The sequence below is a fragment of the Berghia stephanieae genome, chromosome 7, assembly GCF_034508935.2.
Source record: "Berghia stephanieae isolate SIO BIC M18660-M18661 chromosome 7, UCSD_Bste_1.3, whole genome shotgun sequence".
NCBI lineage: Eukaryota > Metazoa > Mollusca > Gastropoda > Nudibranchia > Aeolidiidae > Berghia > Berghia stephanieae.
Genome location: NC_088366.1, coordinates 22,413,753 through 22,433,672, shown reverse-complemented (window position 1 = coordinate 22,433,672; position 19,920 = coordinate 22,413,753). Strand labels below are relative to the sequence as shown.

The following is a 19,920-nucleotide window of genomic DNA, read 5'->3' as shown; positions in this document are numbered from 1 at the left end:
GGATATTTGAAGGACGAGTTTTCTGGCCAAATTTTCGAATATACGTTTGTTCAGAGTAAGGCAGAGCAGCTCTGTATCGTATCATTCCAATCAATGGACGCGTTTGATCCAGAAATTGGACTGTAAATTGTTGTTTTTGTTTCTGAGTTGACAGGTTAAATTTACTCTGTCTCATGTTTTCCCAATAATAAACCATACACTTACAAGGGTCTCTTCCTTCCCCCCCCCCCCCCCCTTCATTTATTTTCAGAAACTTCAACTTCGTAATATAGATAATATGCGCTTGGCTTAGAAACCCACAACATTGCCATCCGGAAGTATAAAGGACCAACACACAAATCAGTGTGTAACCATGAAATTTGATAGTCTGGTTAATACAGTTTAGTGAGAATTACTCATAAACGCGGATAGCAAAAAGCAATAATAAAGACCTGTGTGACGTCAATTCATTCTACCTATAGATAGAATACGGTACTCACTAAACTGTATTAACCAGACTATACGACCACGATTACACATAGTTTTGTATGTTGGTCCGTTAATTTCCCGCAGGATGGTAATGTTGTGAGCTTCTTAGCCAAGCGCATACTATCGTTACCGATAAATCGAGATGATTCCCAATTTAGTTTGTCAAAATCTTCAACACACTCCCACACATCCATAAACACACACATTTACACACACACACGCGCACACACACACGCACATACACACGCACATACACACGCACATAATATACAGAATGTTTTCCCTCCACTTTACTGCTCTTGTATTTAGAAGTGTTACGGTATTGACGGCATGCGTTTAGATCGAATACTCACCGGTACTAAACTCCCGGTAAAACAATCCTAATTAAAAACAAAAAACAAAAACAAAAACAAGTTATGTATGACCTGAAGCTTTTATTATCAATAGTCAAATTATGAAAGAAAAAGTTACCAATCGTCTCAAAACAGTATATATCGGGTTGTTCCTAATTTGAAAAAAAGGGATGGTATGAAAGTTAAAACGACTTGAAACGTGGTGGTGGCGGTGGCGGTGGCTGTGGCTGTGGCGGGCGGTGGAGGGTGGTGGTCTGTTTCATTCAATTTAGTGAGAATTACTCATACACGTGGATGACCTGAGTGACGTCAACTTCATTCTATATATAGATAGTTCGAAGATGACGTCAATCATGTCTTTGTTATTGTTTTTTTGCCATCTGCCTTTATGAGTACTTCTCACTAAACTGTACGATAAACCTTCAAGGTTACACACCGTTTTGTGTGTTGGCCAGTTTTACTTCCGGATGGCAATGTTATGAAGTTCTTAGCCAAGTGCATACTATCTATAGATAGAATGCGCTTGGCCAAGGAGTTCTCAACATTGCCATCCGGAAGTATAACGGACCAACACACAAACTCTGTGTAACCATGAACTTTTATAATCTGGTTAATACAGTTTAGTGAGAACAACTCACAAACGCGGATGGCAAAAACCATATCAAAAGCCAGAGTGACGTCATCTGCATACTATCTATACCATCGATAATAAAACCTGTGTAATTTGCTATGTTTACCAATCGCTGCCATTGTTTACATGATGACGACTGTCCGAGTGGCGTGGCTATCTGAGCGTCTATATATATATATATATATATATATATATATATATATATATATATATATATATATATATATTATATATATTTTATTTTTTAAATTTTTTTTTGTCCGTAACCTTAAGGCACTGAATTTGGTAGATAATGCATTCACTCAATATCACGACCAGTTTAAACCAGAGAACACGAGGAGTGAAATTGAATTGAATCGATTTCTCCATCCCAAGGAGCAAAATGACGTTGTCTCCTCCCTATCCTCATCATTACATCCTCTCCAGACTCCTTCCCATGTCATCTTCAAAACATCTTCATCTCTCACTGTGTGTGTGTGTGTTTTTTTGTTTTTTTTTTGGTTTGTTTTGTTTTTTGAAAAGCTCTAATGGAAATGTGGTGGTGAAAAAAGTGCAAACGGAGCAGAAATTGGGACAACAGCCAACGTACTGCTGTGCTGCTGTGGGATAGGACAACATTTGCTGGGGGGAAAAAAGCATTGCTCGATATTATAATATAGTAATTTTAAAAAAAAGTTATGTTTGATGACGACAGGAATGTATTTATTGATGGAACGAAATTGGATTCAGTAGTCTGATGTCACGCCGCCCGGCACCGGCGGCCATCTTGGTTCTAAACAAAGAAAATCATTACTTTTTATTCTTCATGCTGGCTAGAACGTTTCATGTGCCTTGTGATCAGAATGTGTAAAAGTCAAAACAAGATCAAATTTATGGGTTTTTCCCTCTAGATACGCTTTTATGCTCGCCGGAGAAATATTCCACACGGGCGTCCGCCATTGTTCCGATAGTTTAGAGCCAGTGTTACTAAGTTACCATGCGTCATTAGGAAGGAAGTGACGTTACGACTGTTGAAGAGTATTGGCGTCATTAAGATGTTTGTTATTGTCTTTATACAACTATTTTAATTATTAGTATTAGTTCTCACTAAATTATATCAGTCAGACTTATAAACGTTTAAGGTTCCTCATAGTTTTGTGGTATGGTATATCCGGCTGGCGGATGTTGTTAGTATTTTACCTAAACGCGTAACATCAATATAATTAATTAAAACCCGCAAAGCTGTCTTGATCTGATTGATCATTGTTGTACACATCATGGCCACAGAAACCAATTCTACGTGTAGACATATTTACAGGTCTGCTAGCCGAATAAAATAGGTTTCACCTGTCGTGACGTCACTTCCCTCGTAATGACGCATAGTAACTTTGTAACTGGTTCTGAATTATCGGAACAATGGCGGACGCCCTTATGGAATACTTCTCCAACGAGCATAAAAGTGTATCCAGAGGAGAAAAAAACCCATTATAAGTCTGATTATGTTTTGACTTTTATACATTCTGATCACATGATATGTGAAAAAGTTCTAGCCAGCATGAAGAATAAAAAGTACCGATTTTCTTTGTTCAGAACCAAGCTCACCGTTGCTGCGCGGACGTGACTATTCAACCCTATTATGCGCTTGTTTTAACAATGTTGTGATGGACAATGCTTTTTGTTGGTTTGAATCGAGAGCGGTGTTTCCAATACAACACTGAGCCCCATAACTATTTGGCTTATTAGACCTTCAAAAAATTACACTTCGTTTTAACTCAAATTTTTCAAGTTAACATCAATTTTAAGCATCAGGGTCATCCTGACATAATAATATCGTTTGCCGGTTTTCAGGCGGTTTGTCAATTTGATTACGGTTTTGAAATGTTGCAAACAGAAAGTCATTCGTTAAAGATCTTGTAACACAAATCCGTTGATGATATTTACTAAGTTTTGTTGTTTTTCTATAATTAGCATTTACAAGATCTCATCTCGCTTTGCCGACGTCACCAAAAGAAAGATTTCTGTCCTTTTACTGATCTTAGCTGATTTCGTTATATCGTTTGTTTGTTGTTTTTTCTGGTTCAACATTTATCACGGTAAGTATTGTATTTCGTCTGCTGATTAATGGAACTTTCGTCATATTTCGACATTTCTGTTTGGCAAGTTTCTAAAGAGCTGTCTACGATAAAAAGATTAATCCCTCAGCCTTTACCCAAACATTTCCACCGAAGGACTTAACCCTTTCGAGCCTTGCTCTGGTTAGATTTTCCGTGACAATTTCCTCCATTATGATAATAACATGTATGTTTATATGTGATTGCAACTGAGGAATTCAGCCCGATTTCACCAAGACAGCGGTAGTTAGCAATGATGATGAATGCATCCATTGCAAATCACTAGTTTCTTGGTGACAAAAAAGGTAATAAATCTTCTTATGGTAGGGCTGAAATGCAGCCCTGTCCGTAGAAGGTTAACGCCAAGGATGCCCCCTCCTCCTCCTCCTCCCCCCCCCCCCTCCTCACCTTTTCTCCTCCGTATGACCTATTACGTATTCATAGTAAACTTTGTCAAGATGACTATGGTATTTACGTCTGGCACCGTTTTGTATTATTCATGATGGTCAGAATGTTTAAAAACAGAGAAGAAGAGGAAGGGTGGTGGTGGTGGTGGTGGTGGTGGTGGTGGGGGGGGGGTCCGGGGGGAGTTCTACGACAATTTCCTATTTGGTTTGCCAAAAAAAAAAAAAACAATACAAAAACAAATCAAAACAAAAATCCCACAAAAAAAGACCAAAAAATAACCCAATATAACACCCCCACCCCCCAAATTAAAAAAAAACAAAAACAAAAAAAAAAAACAAAAAAAAAAAAAAACAAAAAAAAAAAACAAAAAAAAAAAAACAACAAAATTCTCCTGATTCGTTTTAAGAAGCATTAAAGTATTCGTTCCACGGTAGAAAAATCTGAATAGGCCTTCACAATTGGTTTGGATCACCTTGCTTTATCGAATGCTTCTAACCAGTACTCGAGTTCTTAATTCAGTGACATTGTCTGAGGCCATTCCTTCTATTCCTCGTCGAGGAACTATGGATTAAGCCGTCATTTACCGGCTTTACTTTGCCCAAAGGCGACAATTTAGTAAATTGCCAGAGAATTTTATCCGCTGTCTCCAAGCTACGCAGGAATAGATAGATGAGAAGCTATTTTTGATTCATTATTTCATACATCAGTTATTGTAATAGCAATTGTTATTTTGGTAATTGATTTTCGTTTCTTACATAAAAATCTCTTCTAATTTTTCGATACTTTTTAAATTTATTTTCATGCGTATTTCTGAATATTTTCTTTTTCTTTTCTTCTTCTCTTTTTCTTATGTTTATTTTATTTTATTTTTTTATTTTTTTATTTTTCTTTGGAAAGTTTATTTGGATTTGATTTGTTGGAAGTTTGTTGTTGATTTTATAAAATATGCTTTTACTTAAGAAAAAAAGTTAATAAGTGACCGACCGTTTCAAAACAGTATTAGACTCTTAACGAAATCGTACGGATCGACGAGATACGAGGAACAAGTTACCGGGATGTAGCCTTCTTACATCACATCTCGACGCCATGAACCAGAGAGCTCTCGGTAGTACCGATGCTGCATATCTTTGAAGGCCTTCATAAAGGCGGTACACCTTCAAAGGACACGGTTGACCGAAAGTGACAAGTGACTGTATAACACCAAAATCCTTGTGGCTTGGACCACGAGGTTTTGTATGTAATGGTTGCGTCACTGTCTCAACGCTCATGAATTAATTAGTAAGGCTGGACGCAATCTAAAAACGAAATTTGTGTTTTAAACTCTTTTGAATCAAACGAGTACATGAACGTGTTCGTCTCATTGAGATGTAAAAAATGAGATAAAAATCAAGCAAATCGACCGATAAATAAAATAGTTGCTTTAAAAAGCTAAAATATACAAATCGGATTTAAAAAATCAAATTTATTCGTAAGACAGTTGGTTTTCAACCGATTTTTCTGAAATAAGAACCAATGTTCTTTTTTTTTCAAGCTGATTTCAGCAACGTGACTTTCAAATTCCTCAGAACTATATTTTTTACTTTTAAATTTTAGCTATTAAGCCTACTCGAAAAGGTCTTACATTTTTGCATAACAATAGTGTAATAGATGGACGGCGAGAAGAGTCTTTGTTTCGGCCGGCCGGTTAGAGAGCCTGTGATTGGTCGGAGACTTCGGACGCCCGACTCACAATTCTATTTTTTAAAAATTATTTACCAACTATAATTATACAAAGTAATAATTTCGCATCAGAAATAATAACTCGGAAGTTCCTATCTCTCTATTACAATAAAATTGATAGCACGAATGACAAAATCGGCACACAATTAAGGGAGTCATAAATTATTCACAATAATTTTTAAAGTTACAATAATTGTCATCAAAGTCATTTTTTATCACCAAAGTCGTAATTTTTGTCCGATTTTTACCAAACAAAGTGCAATGTCAACGATTTACACCCGCAAATGAAAAAGGATCAAATCGCAATTTCTACAACATATTTTATTTTTATCGTAAAATGATATCTAAATATCAAAGCACAATTATTCCTAACCGTTTTCATCTTCTAACGTGAAAGGCAGGCTCTTCATCTTCGTTCTGAATTGTTGTGACGAGAGAACGGGAAAGAAAATTTGATCACGTGATCGTTCGTACAACTTGACGAGTACAATCGTTAACTTGGTATTATGTCGGGAGGATTCGAACCCAGGAAAGTGAATTTAGAACTAAAATGATAAGAAATACGAACTTTGTGGGTTTTTTTTTTTTTTACAATATGAGTAATGTGTGTTTATTTTCTACCATAACCAATATATATATATATATATATATATATATATATATATATATATATATATATATAATATATATATATAGTCGGCTCATAGTTGATTGAGTCCTTGGGAAAGACTCTTAACTCACATTCTCTCACCGTTCTCAAGTGTAAAATGAATACCTACTGGCCGTTAACAGCGTTGTCTCTGTCGGAATTTTTAAAAAAATATCGCCTAACAGGCGTCATGTCTCTTTCGATGTGTTACGTGTTGCTGTTGTTCAGCGATCCTTTGTTAAGCGCTTTGAGCGCGTTTAGTGGATATTGCGCTATATAAAAGCTCAAGTTAACTTACTCATTTGAGTTCTCCCCGTCCTAAACCCCCCCCCCCCCCGCCCCGCCTTCCAGCACCAACATCAACAAACAAAAAAATAATATAGATTGATGCAGATGATAAAAGAAACAGAAATACAAAGCAAAATAGAAATGCGACAGTATACGATTTTATCTTAGTACCCGAGGCTTAGAATAAAAAGGGATAATCATATCCTACTGTTTCTTCTAACTGAACTCGTCAAATTACATTTACTGGATTTAATGAAACCAATTTACCAGAATTAATGTCTTCACCCCCCCCCCCCCCCCCCCGCCCCCCACCTTTTTTTTTTTTTTTGGTTCTTTTCCGCTTAGTTGGCCGAGCCGAGGGCATCAAGAAATACAAATCCCACAGCTCATTATCACAGAACCACATCTTAGTACTGTGATAAAATAATTTTTTTTTTGTTTTAATTTCTTTTTACACTTTTGCAGCAGCTTCTAATGGTGCTCTCACTATTACGTTCTGACGATCGACCCAATCAACAAAGTCCCTACCACACTCGTGTACCGTCGCGAAACTGCCCGGAAGCTTCGTCACAACATACCTTTCAACTAGATGCTCTGCAGTTTCGGGTTCTAACCCACATGTGTACATGTTGGACAGGTGGAAAGTCCCCACTGATGAAGCGTTGGCCAGTTTACTTTTAGTTCAAATATCGATTGATTAAAATAAACATCATCATGTCAAACAGACTCAACCGTTAGAGTTAAAAGAAGTCTCAGGTTTTATTAGATTGGAAACTTTTGGACAAGTTGAGGGTCATTTTTAAAAAATTCAACAGATACTGTATGTCAACGTTTCTGGCCGAACTGAAACGATAATATTATGCACTTACTGTTATAGATAGTATGCACTTGGCTAAGGAGTTCACATCATTGCCATCCGGAAGTATAACTGGCCTACACACAAAACTGTGTGTAAGCATGATCGTTTATAGATAGTTCGAAGATGACGTCACTGAGGTCTTTGTTATTATTATTTGCCATCCGCGTTTATGACTAATGCTCACTGAACTGTATTAACCTGACTATAAACGTTAATGGATACACACAGTTTTGTGTGTTGGTGCGTTATACTTCCGGATGGCAATGTTATGAGCTTCTTAGCCAAGCGCATACTATCTATAGTCTGGTTAATACAGTTCAGTGAGAATTACTCATGAACGCGGATGGCAAAAAACAATAACCAAGACCCGAGTGACGTCAACTTCGAACTATCTATAGATAGAATGCGCTTGGCCAAGGAGTTCACAACATTGCCATCCGGAAATATAACGGACCAACACACAAACTATGTGTATCCATGAACTTTTATAGTCTGGTTAATACAGTTTAGTGAGAACAACTCACAAACGCGGATGGCAAAAAACAATAACAAAGACCTGAGTGACGTCAACTTCGAACTATCAATAGAAGAAGGGGCTGCACAACTTTCTTATAATCGGTCGTCTGGACTCTTTTCTTCATAAGGCATGAGATATTAACCCCTTCCACGCGGATTTCGATTCGACTCCAACCCTACCTCCCTCCCATTCATCTTACTATTTGGGACCAATCGTATGAAAACGGTATTATATGTATGGGTTATGTATTAGTTATGCTAGAATAAACCGCTCTCCTAATTAAATACCACCCCCAATAAAAAACAAACAAACAAACAAACAAAAATGGAAATAAAAACCCCCCAAAAATACAAAACAAAAAACAAAATCAAAAACCAAAAAAAAGAATAAACATACTACATACCAACAAAAACAAAACAAAACAAGACAAACAAAAAAACACCCCCCCCCCCCCCCAAAAAAAAAAACAAAAAAAAAAAACATACAAACCAACAAAAAGAGTGAATGCACACGCCCCCTCCCCCATCCCACCACCCACCTTTCTCGACAACTCAATAAATTCTGACAGTCATGGGCCATTTACGTGTCAATTAGAAGAGATTTCTGTCACAGGAAGACATAATTATTGTGATACATACAGGGCCATAACCTAAAACCGCCCCACACCGCATACATGTTGTAACAATCTTCAGATTTGAAGCTGTAACAGCAGTATGGATTGGGTTGGATCGTAGCCATCGTTAACATTATATTATAGCCTGACACGAGAACCCTCCAGGACTGGCAGTTTGACGACATTTGTAAGGTTCCTGTAGCGTCTCGTGAGTTGTCGTTAGTATAGCTCAAGGAAACAAGTAATTTCATTGGTTTAACTATTGAATTTAACTCACGATTTGTTTTCTTTTGTGGCAAAAGACTGGTCTCTTGACGTCATTTTTTGGTCAGTGTCAGGCCGTAGCAATCTTTATGTTAGAGCCTGACACTGAAATCCAAAAGGACTGGCAGTTTGACGTCATTATTTGGTTTTTGTCCCGCTTAGTAAGTTGTCGTTAGTATAGCTCATGGAAACAAGTTATTTCATTGTTTGAACTATTGAATTCAACTCACGATTTGTTTTCTTTTGTGGCCAAAGACTGGCATTTCGACGTCATTTTTTGGTCAGTGTCAGGCTATAGATAGTATGCGCTTGGCTAAGAAGCTCATAACATTGCCATCCGGAAGTATAACGGACCAACACACAAAACTGTGTGTATCCATGAACGTGTATAGTTAGGTTAATACAGTTCAATGAGCATTACTCATAAAAGCGGATGGCAAAAAACAATAACAAAGACCTGAGTGACGTCATCTTCGAACTATCTATAACTTTACGATGGCTACGGTTGGATTGGATCGGATAATTGGAAAGTAGGTAGTCCTTCTGAATCTTGACGCCCACAGAGCCGGACTTTACCCGTAGCCATCGTTAACTTTTAGCCTGACACTGACCAAAAAAATGAAGTCTAAAGACAAATCTTTGACCACGTGAGTTGTATTCAATATAATGATAAGGCGTCGCAGTCCTAATGGCGCTTGCCGTGAACTGTTTTTGTTCAAGTGGATCTAACGATTTCTAAAGAGATGGTTCTCCATTTCTCTCTGTCCTGTGCCAGTAGTTTTAGTTGAGAGAGGTCTTTCTTGGTATGGAGGTGTCTTGGAAGAGATGGTTCTTGATTTTGCTGGGTGCTGGCTGTTTGGTCGTGTTGTGATGAGTCTAGGTGTTGTTTGTAGTACTGTTGAAGATCTTGGTTTAGTGATGTTGGGAGTGAGGTGGGTGTTCTGCCAGCGTACTTTTTGCCATTCTGTGACAGGTATTCCTCCATGGCCGTTTGTGCAGGGATTGACTCGTCTCGCCTAAGAATATGTCCGAAAAGTTTCCATCTTTGGTATTTGATGGTGTCGCTGATTGGTCTCTTTTGGCAGCGTTCGTATAGTTCGTCATTTGATATTTTATCTGGCCAATATATTCCTAACATTGTTCTTAGATGTTTTCTGTGTAGTGCGTTTAATTTTTCTATGTTTGATTTTGTTAGTCCCCATGTGCCGCAGTTGTAGAGGAGTATGGGCAGGACGACTATTGTATTCAAGAGTTCAACCAATGGAATCACTTGTTTCCTTGAGCTCTACTGACGACAACTCACTAGACGCTGCACAAACCTAGAAAATGACGTCAAACTGTCAGTCCTGGAGGGTTCTAGCGTAGCCATCGTTAAGTTATAGCCCGACACTGACCAAATAATGACGTCAAAATGCCAGTCTTTGGCCACAAAAGAAAACAAATCGTGAGTTGTATTCAATAGTTCAACCAATGGGATCACTTGTTTCCATGAGCACTACTAAAGACAACCCACTAAGCGGTGCAAAAACCAAATAATGACTTCAAAATGCCAGTGTTTTTGGGTTTCAGTGTCAGGCTATAACTTAAGGATGGCTACGGTTCTAGTGGCAGGCTTTATGTTAACGATGGCTACGGTTTAACTTGGTTTCTATAGATAGAAAAAAGTTGACGTCACTCGGGTCTTTCTTATTGTTTTTTTTTTTTTTTTGCCATCCGCGTATATGAGTAATACGCTTCAACAGTCGTAACGTCACTTCCCCCATAATGACGCATGGTAACTTAGTAACTGGCTCTAAACTATCGGAACAATGGCGGACGCCATTATGAAATATTTCTCCGACGAGCATAAAATCGTATCCAGAGGAGAAAAAACATAAATCTGATCATGTTTTGACTTTTACACATTCTGATCACAAGACATATGAAAAGTTCTAGTCAGCATGAAGAATAAAACGTACGATTATCTTTGTTTAGAACTACGATGGCCGCCGTTGCTGGGCGACGTGACATCAGACTATTGAATCCAATTCTCACTTAGCAGTTTTATGCAGACTATAGACGTTCAGGGTTACACATGAATTTGTGTGTTGGCCCGTTATACTTCCGGATGGGAATGTTGTGAGCTTCTTAGCCTAGTGCAAACTATCTGTAGCGTGAAATGACTAATGGATTGTATTGGATTGGGTGTGAAGATAAAATGATGCTTATTATTGAATTACAAGATTAACGAAAAAAGTTAAATTTTAAACAAATAATTGAGGAAATAAATATTGTGTATTAAACTTAAAATAATAAATTCCACAATTAATAATAATAATAATAATAATAATAATAATAATAATAAATAATAATAATAATAATAATATAATAATAATAATAATAATAATAATAATAATAATAATAATAATAATAATAAAGTTTATTTGTATAGCGTCCAATCCCGTTGACAAAACAGCTCTTGGCGCACACAAAATTGTAAAACATCATTATAAACATTTTTGTACAGACACCCATGTATACAATCGCGCACACAAACATACCCTCGCAACGACACATACATGCACCAAAACGTGCATACAGAGACGAAAAATAGCTGTTATCATGAATTATTGAATAAAAAATTATATCAACACATTTAACAATAATGAATAAAGGCAGATGAATTCTGATCTTTAAAACAATTTAATTAAAATCATTTTCCCTGATAGTTCATTCCGTCTAATCCAGATCGCCACATGGTAGATCACGTTTTGTCTGTGGAAATGATTGGGTTTGTAGTTTGGTGATTATGTCTGACTTCTTCTTCAAAAGCATGTCCCTTCGGTGGGCTTGATGAACTCGGCGGCGCCCATCTCCTCTCCGAGCTGAATCCGAACGTGGTCAGGCTTTTCCACGGGTGTTATCTATGGGCTTTTCCTGTATCAAAGAGCGTGTAGGTAACGATTGTTATGTTACCAAGAGCTCTCACTTCCCGCTTTTGGTGAAGCCAAGCATCTTCCGTCTTCTACTCGTATTTTCTTCATTGTATCAGTAAGCCTAGCGCGCATGATACACGCGGAGCACACCCACCTCGCTGTCTCGCCTGGCACGCGACAATAGCATTGCGGTTAAGAGAAGTGAGAGCTCTTGGTAACTACGTTACCCTTCACACTCTTTGCCTGTATCGATGATATCGATGTGGGGGCCGGGCCTTGTCTCCACCACTTGCGTGGTCTCGACAGGTCTCTGAGCCCGATGGTTGTCTCTTTCTCCGTCTTTCATTACGATAAGGCGTTGTCCGGCCAAGGTCCGGGGTGCCTACTTTAGTCTGGCCCAAGGGGCACGCAAGCTCATACACCACGACAAGGTATAGACACAAGTAACAGTTCCGGAGCTGCTACATAGTGCTAGCAACAGGCATGCATGGAGGAAGACTGTAACTTCTGCTTCACGCAAGTCCCCCGGACGACCATAGGCCATAGGGCTAAACCACACCGGAGACTGACTCCGACGACCCGGCGCACTGCCGTCCTCTGCCGTCTTCCGGATAAAGACGTCGGGCACGGACAAAATACTAAGAATAAAGAGAAGAGCCGCTAGACCTACCCATACCAAGCACCCGGCGTCCTATGTCGTTTTTTTTTTGTTTTTTTTTTTTTGTTTTTTTCAGCTTGGTTTGGGTAGGTCTAGCGGCACTTCTCTTTATTCTTAGTATTTTGTCTGTGCCCAACGTCTTTATCCGGAAGGCGGCAGAGGACGGCAGTGCCGGGTCGTCGGAGCCAGTCTCCGGTGTGGGTTAGCCCTATTAGTGGATTTAGTGTTTGAAGGGGAATTTTTTTGTGTGGCAAATATAAGACACATATATTCTATTAGTGTACGACAGTAGAGTCGTTTTTAATGCTATAAAAAATAATTTTGGTTTCTCTGTCCACCTGGCAGGGGTTGTGCTGTTAGCACGGTCGGCTACATGTTATGAGATATTGGCGGGAAGTACTTTTTGATTGGCCGTTGTCTGATTCAGAGAGAAGCAAGCAATTTGTTGGAGACTAGAAATCGAGATATTATACTCTCGTCTCACTGTGCCCATTGTTTCAAAATGAATGACCTTTAAAGAAGTAATATTATAGATAGAGATTTTTGATTTGATGCCAAGTACCGATTTTCTTTGTTTAGAACTACGCTGCTCGCCGTTGCTGGGTGACGTGACATCAGGCTATTGAATACAATTACCACAAATAAACTTAATGGGTCACGTGTTATTTCGCCTACAATGCAGCGTTCTATGGATTATAAGAGAAGTCCCATGCCTATCTCGTTGTCGAAATCTATGGGCCCTGGCGTAAATAGTGTCATTTATATCCGACTTAATCACGATGTTGTCGATTTGAAATCGATCTCCTGGGAGTCTGCTCAGGACAAAGATTGAATTTGTCAAACGTGTAACGGTTTTAGGTTAATCGCCAGTAATTCGTGCTTCATTCAATGTTCACATCAGAGAGGACAATATAACAACTTTGTCCAACGCTAACAAAACAACTTTTGCACGAAACACACACACACACACGCACACACACATACACACACATGTATATATATATATATATATATATATATATATATATATATGTGTGTGTGTGTGTGTGTGTGTGTGTAATACCTTTTTTGTGGTGGTTTGTCATATATATCAAATATTTCAACGTTATCAATAACTTCATTGTGTATCAGACCTCCTTTATATCGAGAGAGAGAGAGAGAGAGAGAGAGAGAGAGAGAGAGAGAGAGAGAGAGAGAAAAGAGAGAGAGAGAGAGAGAGAGAGAGAGAGAGAGAGAGAGAGAGAGAGAGAGAGAGAGCCAAGCCTTTTAAAAGTAATCGGGTTTGAAAGTTTTTAACAAGTTGAGGAGAGGGGAGAGGATAGGGGGATCACTTTAATCAATCTATCGGAAGTTGAAAGGGTTTTCTAGCCAAAACGAATAATAATAATAAAATAAAAAAATTAAAGAAAAAGAATTTATCAGTTCTGTCATTTACAGTCACAAGTCAAATTAGAGACCTTTTGGATTGAAAACAACAAAGTGCTTGTAGGTCGATTTCCAACCAGCTTTTGACTTCCCCGTTGTTTTGTTCTTATAATATTATGCGAGTCACCCTTTCATAGAGATATCACTATTACGCCGGGATGAACAGGGGGATGGATACTGAATGACATAACCACAAATTATGTCATATATTATGGGTAATGTAAATGTTGCTGCTCGAAGCTCGAAGAGATAAATAATCATGTGAAATTGAATGTAAGCTTCAATTTGATATACGAAAACAGATAAAATGGACGTTTCGGGTTGGTTTCCCCTTTATCAACAAAACAGGACTAATGAAACACTACAGACGAATGAGATAATGTGGTAGTAGCGTCGTTAAGATGAATGAACAAAAACATTGATGGGCGCCCTTTCAGAGTCGATGGTTCGATTCCCCGTCGCGGTTTTACATTCTTTAGATACTCCTTATCGTTTTTCTTTAACCATTTTCTTTCTTTTTGTTTGTTTGTTTGTTTGTTTGTGCAATTATCTTTTTGTTTTTGTTTTAACGCTTTTTTGATGAAGCAAAAATGGTATTGTTTAAAATGGCCATCTTTATTTACTCATTGTGATGAAGGTTGGGTTGTATTACTTTGCGGGAGTTTTTTTTTAATTTTTAATTTTCGCAAAGCGACTATGAATGCCACCGAGTGTGACAACCGACGTGCCCTTATCAGCAGGTCTGATAACTGGACGCTATTCTGGGCTTGCTTTAACTCTCTCCTTACCAGTCACTTTCTGCCATAGTGGGCAGGGAGGTACTTACTTTGTCTTCTATCCCCCTATATTATGTTTTCCAACTTGCTTCCTGTCTTTGTCTTGGAATGAGATTACTTGGTTTTGTCCTGGCCCTGACCGGATACCCTGACTGAGAGGGAAACAGTTAAATGTATAGTTAGTTTTGGGAGATGATATTTTTTCCCTTGTAAGTCATCTCTCTGTTTTGCACCGTATTATGTTTTGTATACATATTATATATGATTTGTAAACATATGAGTGTATTCCTCTTAGTAGGGACGTGTTCTTGTGTCTGAATAAGCCTTTTAGGTGATTTCAAACAAGTGTGCTTTTGGAAACTACACCTGTTTCCTATTTGAACCAATTTCCATTTTGTCTTCCCGTTTCTTGGGTGCTTTAGTTGTAATTCTAGAACTTTTTACTTTCCCATTTTATTCCTTTTTAACAAAAACAACAATTACCAGTAATTTTCAGGATTTTCCCCAAAACTTCTCACCCAACTACCACAAAAATATATTTTCTATCTCTCAGACACAAATAGCAGTAAAGTTCTTGCCATATATAATTTCTTTAACAAAACATGCTCTACAACACACTGTTCATTTTCTTTAAATTTTATGATGTACAAGAGAAATTTGAATAAGAAAAATGTTGGTTGTATCGTAACGAATGTGACGATTTTCCTATAGTTGGTAAGGAGAGGGTTAACATTGTTGTAATGGAAAATTTTTCGCGTATTTATGAGTATTTCTACTACAACGATGAGGACGTAAAAAAATTGGATTATATCAGACCTGCAAATAATCAAATCACACGTCGATGACAACTTTAAAATGTATATCTTCATTATTCGCCTAGAATTTCTAGCTTTAAAAAGCTTGTGATATGTGTGGGATAAAGCAGATCAAAAATACCCTTGTCTTCTATTACGGTTTCAATTTCACTCGTTATATTTAAAACCTTGTGTTGATGCTCGTTAACGCTACATCAATACAGGTTTTAATTTCAATCATGAAATAAAAAACTCTCAAGACACTCATCATTTATCTGCTATATATGCTATATATTTATTTAATCATTTTTGGCATTTTATGATATTTTGCTCAACTCAGGATATATATATGTCTATATTAATTACGCCCTTTTGCAAAGGCACCCCAAGATCCCGTCGCCTAGGCATTCCGTGAAGGAATATAGATAATCCATCAAACAGGATGTATGATGTCAACAAGAATCACCCATGTTATCCAAGTCAGCAAATTGGGTGTTAATTATCTTGCCCAAGAAAAACAAACAAACGAAGTGCATGAAGCGGGGCTCGAACCCGGGACCTTCCTAATCACAGTGCAATGCCTTAACCACTCGGCCACTTCGCCTCTTTTTTTTTTTTACACTTCAGTTTTGAGGTGATGATTTATAAAAACGGTTTTCGGTTCTGATTTATTTATTTATACTATTTTGATGGCTACAACTGGCTTTTTAAAATGAGCAGTCACACTGTTAATGTTAGGAGACGAATTATCTATTAATGTTTCACAATGCATGCCTTTAGCAGCAGCATTCCGCACAGAGCAAAAGTTGGTTTTGTATCTAGTACAATGTACCTATTTGTGCTTTGAAAAAACACATAGTATTATTAATAGCTTTCACTGCTACGACCAAGTACCATGCAAAACTACAGACAAAGTTACAATTTTTATCCAAGTCGAAGTCATCACAACCCCCCTCCCCCCCCCCTCTCTCTCTCTCTCTCTCTCTCTCTCTCTCTCTCTCTATCTATCTATCTATCTATCTATCTCTATCTCTTTCTCTCTCTCTCTCTCTCTCTCTCTCTCTCTCTCTCTCTCTCTCTCATTCTCCCCTCTACAAAAAAAAAAAAACAAAACAAAACCATAATATGCGCGTAGACTAAATTTACGAAAATTTATATAGAGCAGTATCCACTAAATGTGCTAAAACGCTTTAAAGAATTCCCATAGTGTAAGGCAACAGCAGCGCTGACCAAGTCGAGTGAATCATGGCACCCGTGAGCCGCTGTTATCGGACCGTACTCATTTTACACCTGAGTATGGTGAGAGAATGTGAGTTAACAGAGACAGCAGAAACAGCAGAAACAACAGTTCAGAAGCCGAGTCATACCACTAAATCAGAAAGCGGCAGACACGCACGCGCACACTCACACACACACACACACACTGCCACACACACACAATACCACACACACACACACACACACGCAAAAGAATACCCCGCTCACTCCCTCCCCCGCCCTTTTCTCCATGCTAACCATAACCTTGAGCATAAATGGGAGAAGCTCCCGGGGGAAATCCTTGAAATTTGTCCAGATTCCGTTTTCAATTAATCTTATGCCAAAACAATTCGGGTGATAAACCCCTCACGGAGTGTGTGACGTACAAAAATCCTATTTGCCAATTGTGTGTATGTAATTGTGTGTGTGTGTGTGTGTGTTTGTGTGTATATATATATATATTTAGGCGATATATTTATATATGAGTGTGTCTGTGTGTGTGTGTGTGTGTGTGTGTGTGTGTTCCCTCAAAGCACAGTAAAATGGCTCGAGGCCAAGGGCTTAACGCATTAACTTTTCAAAATGTTAACTCAGATTTATGAGAACACTGGCTTAACGTGTTGATAATGCCATTTAGTGTCGCCTATACCATTTGTCTGTTAAAAAGCGTTGTGTAATCTATGGTTAAAATGTGATGTAGGGGCAAATATAAAGGTTTTGCCTTTGAAAAAAAAAAAAAAAAAAAAAAGAATAAATAAAGGGAATTTACTTTCTCAGACTACCGTCTGGGTAAGATTATTACACGGCGAAGAAGATTTTAATCGTGGACAAATTCGTTCAGAATCGAAGATGAGTCTTTGATTTTCCTAAAGTTAATACTTTATACTGGCGTGACCCCGGTTTAATTTGGCCTGATTTGGAAAAGCTCTCGAGCTACGAGTATATTTGTACATAACATGTTTTGCAGCTTCAACAAATTCTGTCAGAAGTTGACTTTGTTTGAATGTACGCGCCCGCTCTCCAGTCGAGGGAGATTGATCTTCGCGAGATTATATTTTTAAAATCTTGTATTTTTGTTCATACACTTTCTTTCTGGCTCGGCCAAATTCATATAATCGTTACACAGATTATTTGCCCTGATTTGTGACATATCTACAACGTATTTTTTTTTTTTGGGGGGGGGGGGGGGCTATTCTCAAGGCCAAAGGTCAAATTGATGAGACCGAGCATTACGCTCCAGCAGAGTTTCTCAATGTTCATTTGAGTAAACGGTTTATAGAATTACCTTAATTCAAGAAAGTTAGCCAAGTTATTCGTACATCAATTAGTAATAAATAGTTTTATAATTTTCAGATTTGCCAGTAATCCTGTGCTCGTTGATAAAAATTTAATATTGGCTGTGCGGAACAATGTTGACCCCCCAACCCTGTTTTAAAAAAAAGCCCATATAACTCCCCCCCCCCCCCCCCCGCCCCCCAAGAAAAACAAGAAACAAAAAACCCACAAAAAAAAAACAAAAAACAAAAAACAAACAGAAAAACAAAGCAAATGAAAAACAAAAAAAAACTTTTATATAGCACAATATCCACTTACGTGCTCCAAGCGCTTTATAAAGGATCCCTAGCCAACAGTAACACTTAACATGTAGAACGAGACATGACGCCTGCTAGACGATATTTCAATTTTTTTTCGGACAGAGACAATGCTGTTTATGAACAGGTACTCATTTTACACCCGAGTACGGTGAGAGAATGTGAGTAAAGAGTCTTTTCCAAGGACTCTCAACTGTGCGCTGCCGACCGAGGCTCGAACCCAGGACCTTTCGATCCGAAAGCGAGTGTCATACTACGATACCACAAAGCCGCAACAACAACAACAACAACAAAAGAGTAGATTTAACCACACTACAATGAATGGTTGCTTTCACTAATCAAAATAAAGGCAACACTAATTTAAATTCAATTGAATTTAATTCAATTCAATTCAAAGGTTTATTTCTGGGGATCGAATTGAATTGAACTAATTTAAGATCCTCGCGCTCTTGTGTAGTGTTGTGGAATTCCGGATGTATTCCCAATCGCTATTCCGACCACTCAATTAGTATTGTGGTAGGAGTGGGACCCCCTTGTCAAGCGATTTGAAGACTTTAATTTGTGACTCGATCGCATCTAAACGGTTTGTCGGAATGAATGAACTACGCGAAGAAAATTGAATTCAACTTTAACTTAACTTGAGAATTTATATACGGCTATATCCTCTTAACGTACTCAAAACGCTTTACAACGGGTCCATAGCCAACAAGAACACTTATCATAAATGTAGGACGAGACAGGACGCCTGTTAGGCGATGCTATAATTCCCCCTCCCCCCCCCCCCGACATAGACGGCGCTGATAACGGGCAGGTGCTCATTTCACACTTGAGTACGGTGATAGAAAGTGAGTAAAGAGCCCTTTATAAGGACTCAATTAATTATGCTCGCTCAGAGCGGGACTCAGAGGCCACTGTCATGCCATAAGGGCACATAACCGCACTTAATTTTAAATCAAAATGAATAGAATAAGAAAATGTTGGTTTATTTTTAATAGTTTAAGACCCAAAACTCATTCTCCAAAATAAAAGATGTCATTTTTACTCACTTTGTACAACATGATTTGAGTCTATTTTTACCATCTGGTTCAACCCCGATATATTACTGTTTCGAGACGGTTTAAACTTAAACTTGAGCTTTTATATAGCGCAATATCCACTAAACGTGCTCAAAGCGCTTTACAAGGGATCCCTGGCCAACAGCAACACATAACATGTAGGACGAGACATGACGCCTGTCAGGCAATATTACAAATTTTTGGTACTGAGACAACGCGGTTAACAGCCAGGTACTCATTTTACACCTGAGTACGGTGAGAGAATGTGAGTAAAGAGCCTTCTCCAAGGACTCAACTATGCGCCGAGCGAGGCTCGAACCCAGGACCTTCCGATCCGAAAGCGAGTGTCTTACCACTAGACCACATAGCCGCACGGTTTTTGACATATCGTCTCAAAATTGTATTATGTTGGAGTGAGTGAATTACTTACTTATTCTCTTGGTTCCTCGGTGGAACACAAGGCACCGAGTAACTTCCTCCAGGCATCTCTGTCTTGGACCGGCCAGCTCAGCTCATTCCATGTCTTTCCAGCCTTTTTCATCTCCTCTTCAAGAGTGTCCTTCCCCTTGGTGGCCAATGGTCTGCCTCT

The 19,920-nt window shown here is 38.4% G+C and overlaps 1 protein-coding gene and 1 long non-coding RNA gene across 2 annotated transcripts in view; one reads left to right on the top strand and one right to left on the bottom strand.

The window, feature by feature from the left end:
* The window catches only part of LOC144976889 (ATP-dependent RNA helicase Ddx1-like), a 565,840-nt gene that overhangs the window by 124,301 nt on the left and 421,619 nt on the right, over positions 1-19,920 (top strand). The window lies entirely within an intron of this gene.
* The window catches only part of LOC144976180 (uncharacterized), an 11,484-nt gene continuing 3,187 nt past the window's right edge, over positions 11,624-19,920 (bottom strand). The window contains exons 3-4 of the long non-coding RNA XR_013646058.1: positions 19,762-19,920; positions 11,624-11,775 (exon numbers count right to left, since the gene is read on the bottom strand). The exon at positions 19,762-19,920 is cut by the window's right edge and continues 6 nt beyond it. This is a non-coding gene — a long non-coding RNA (uncharacterized LOC144976180). The remainder of the gene's footprint in view (positions 11,776-19,761) is intronic.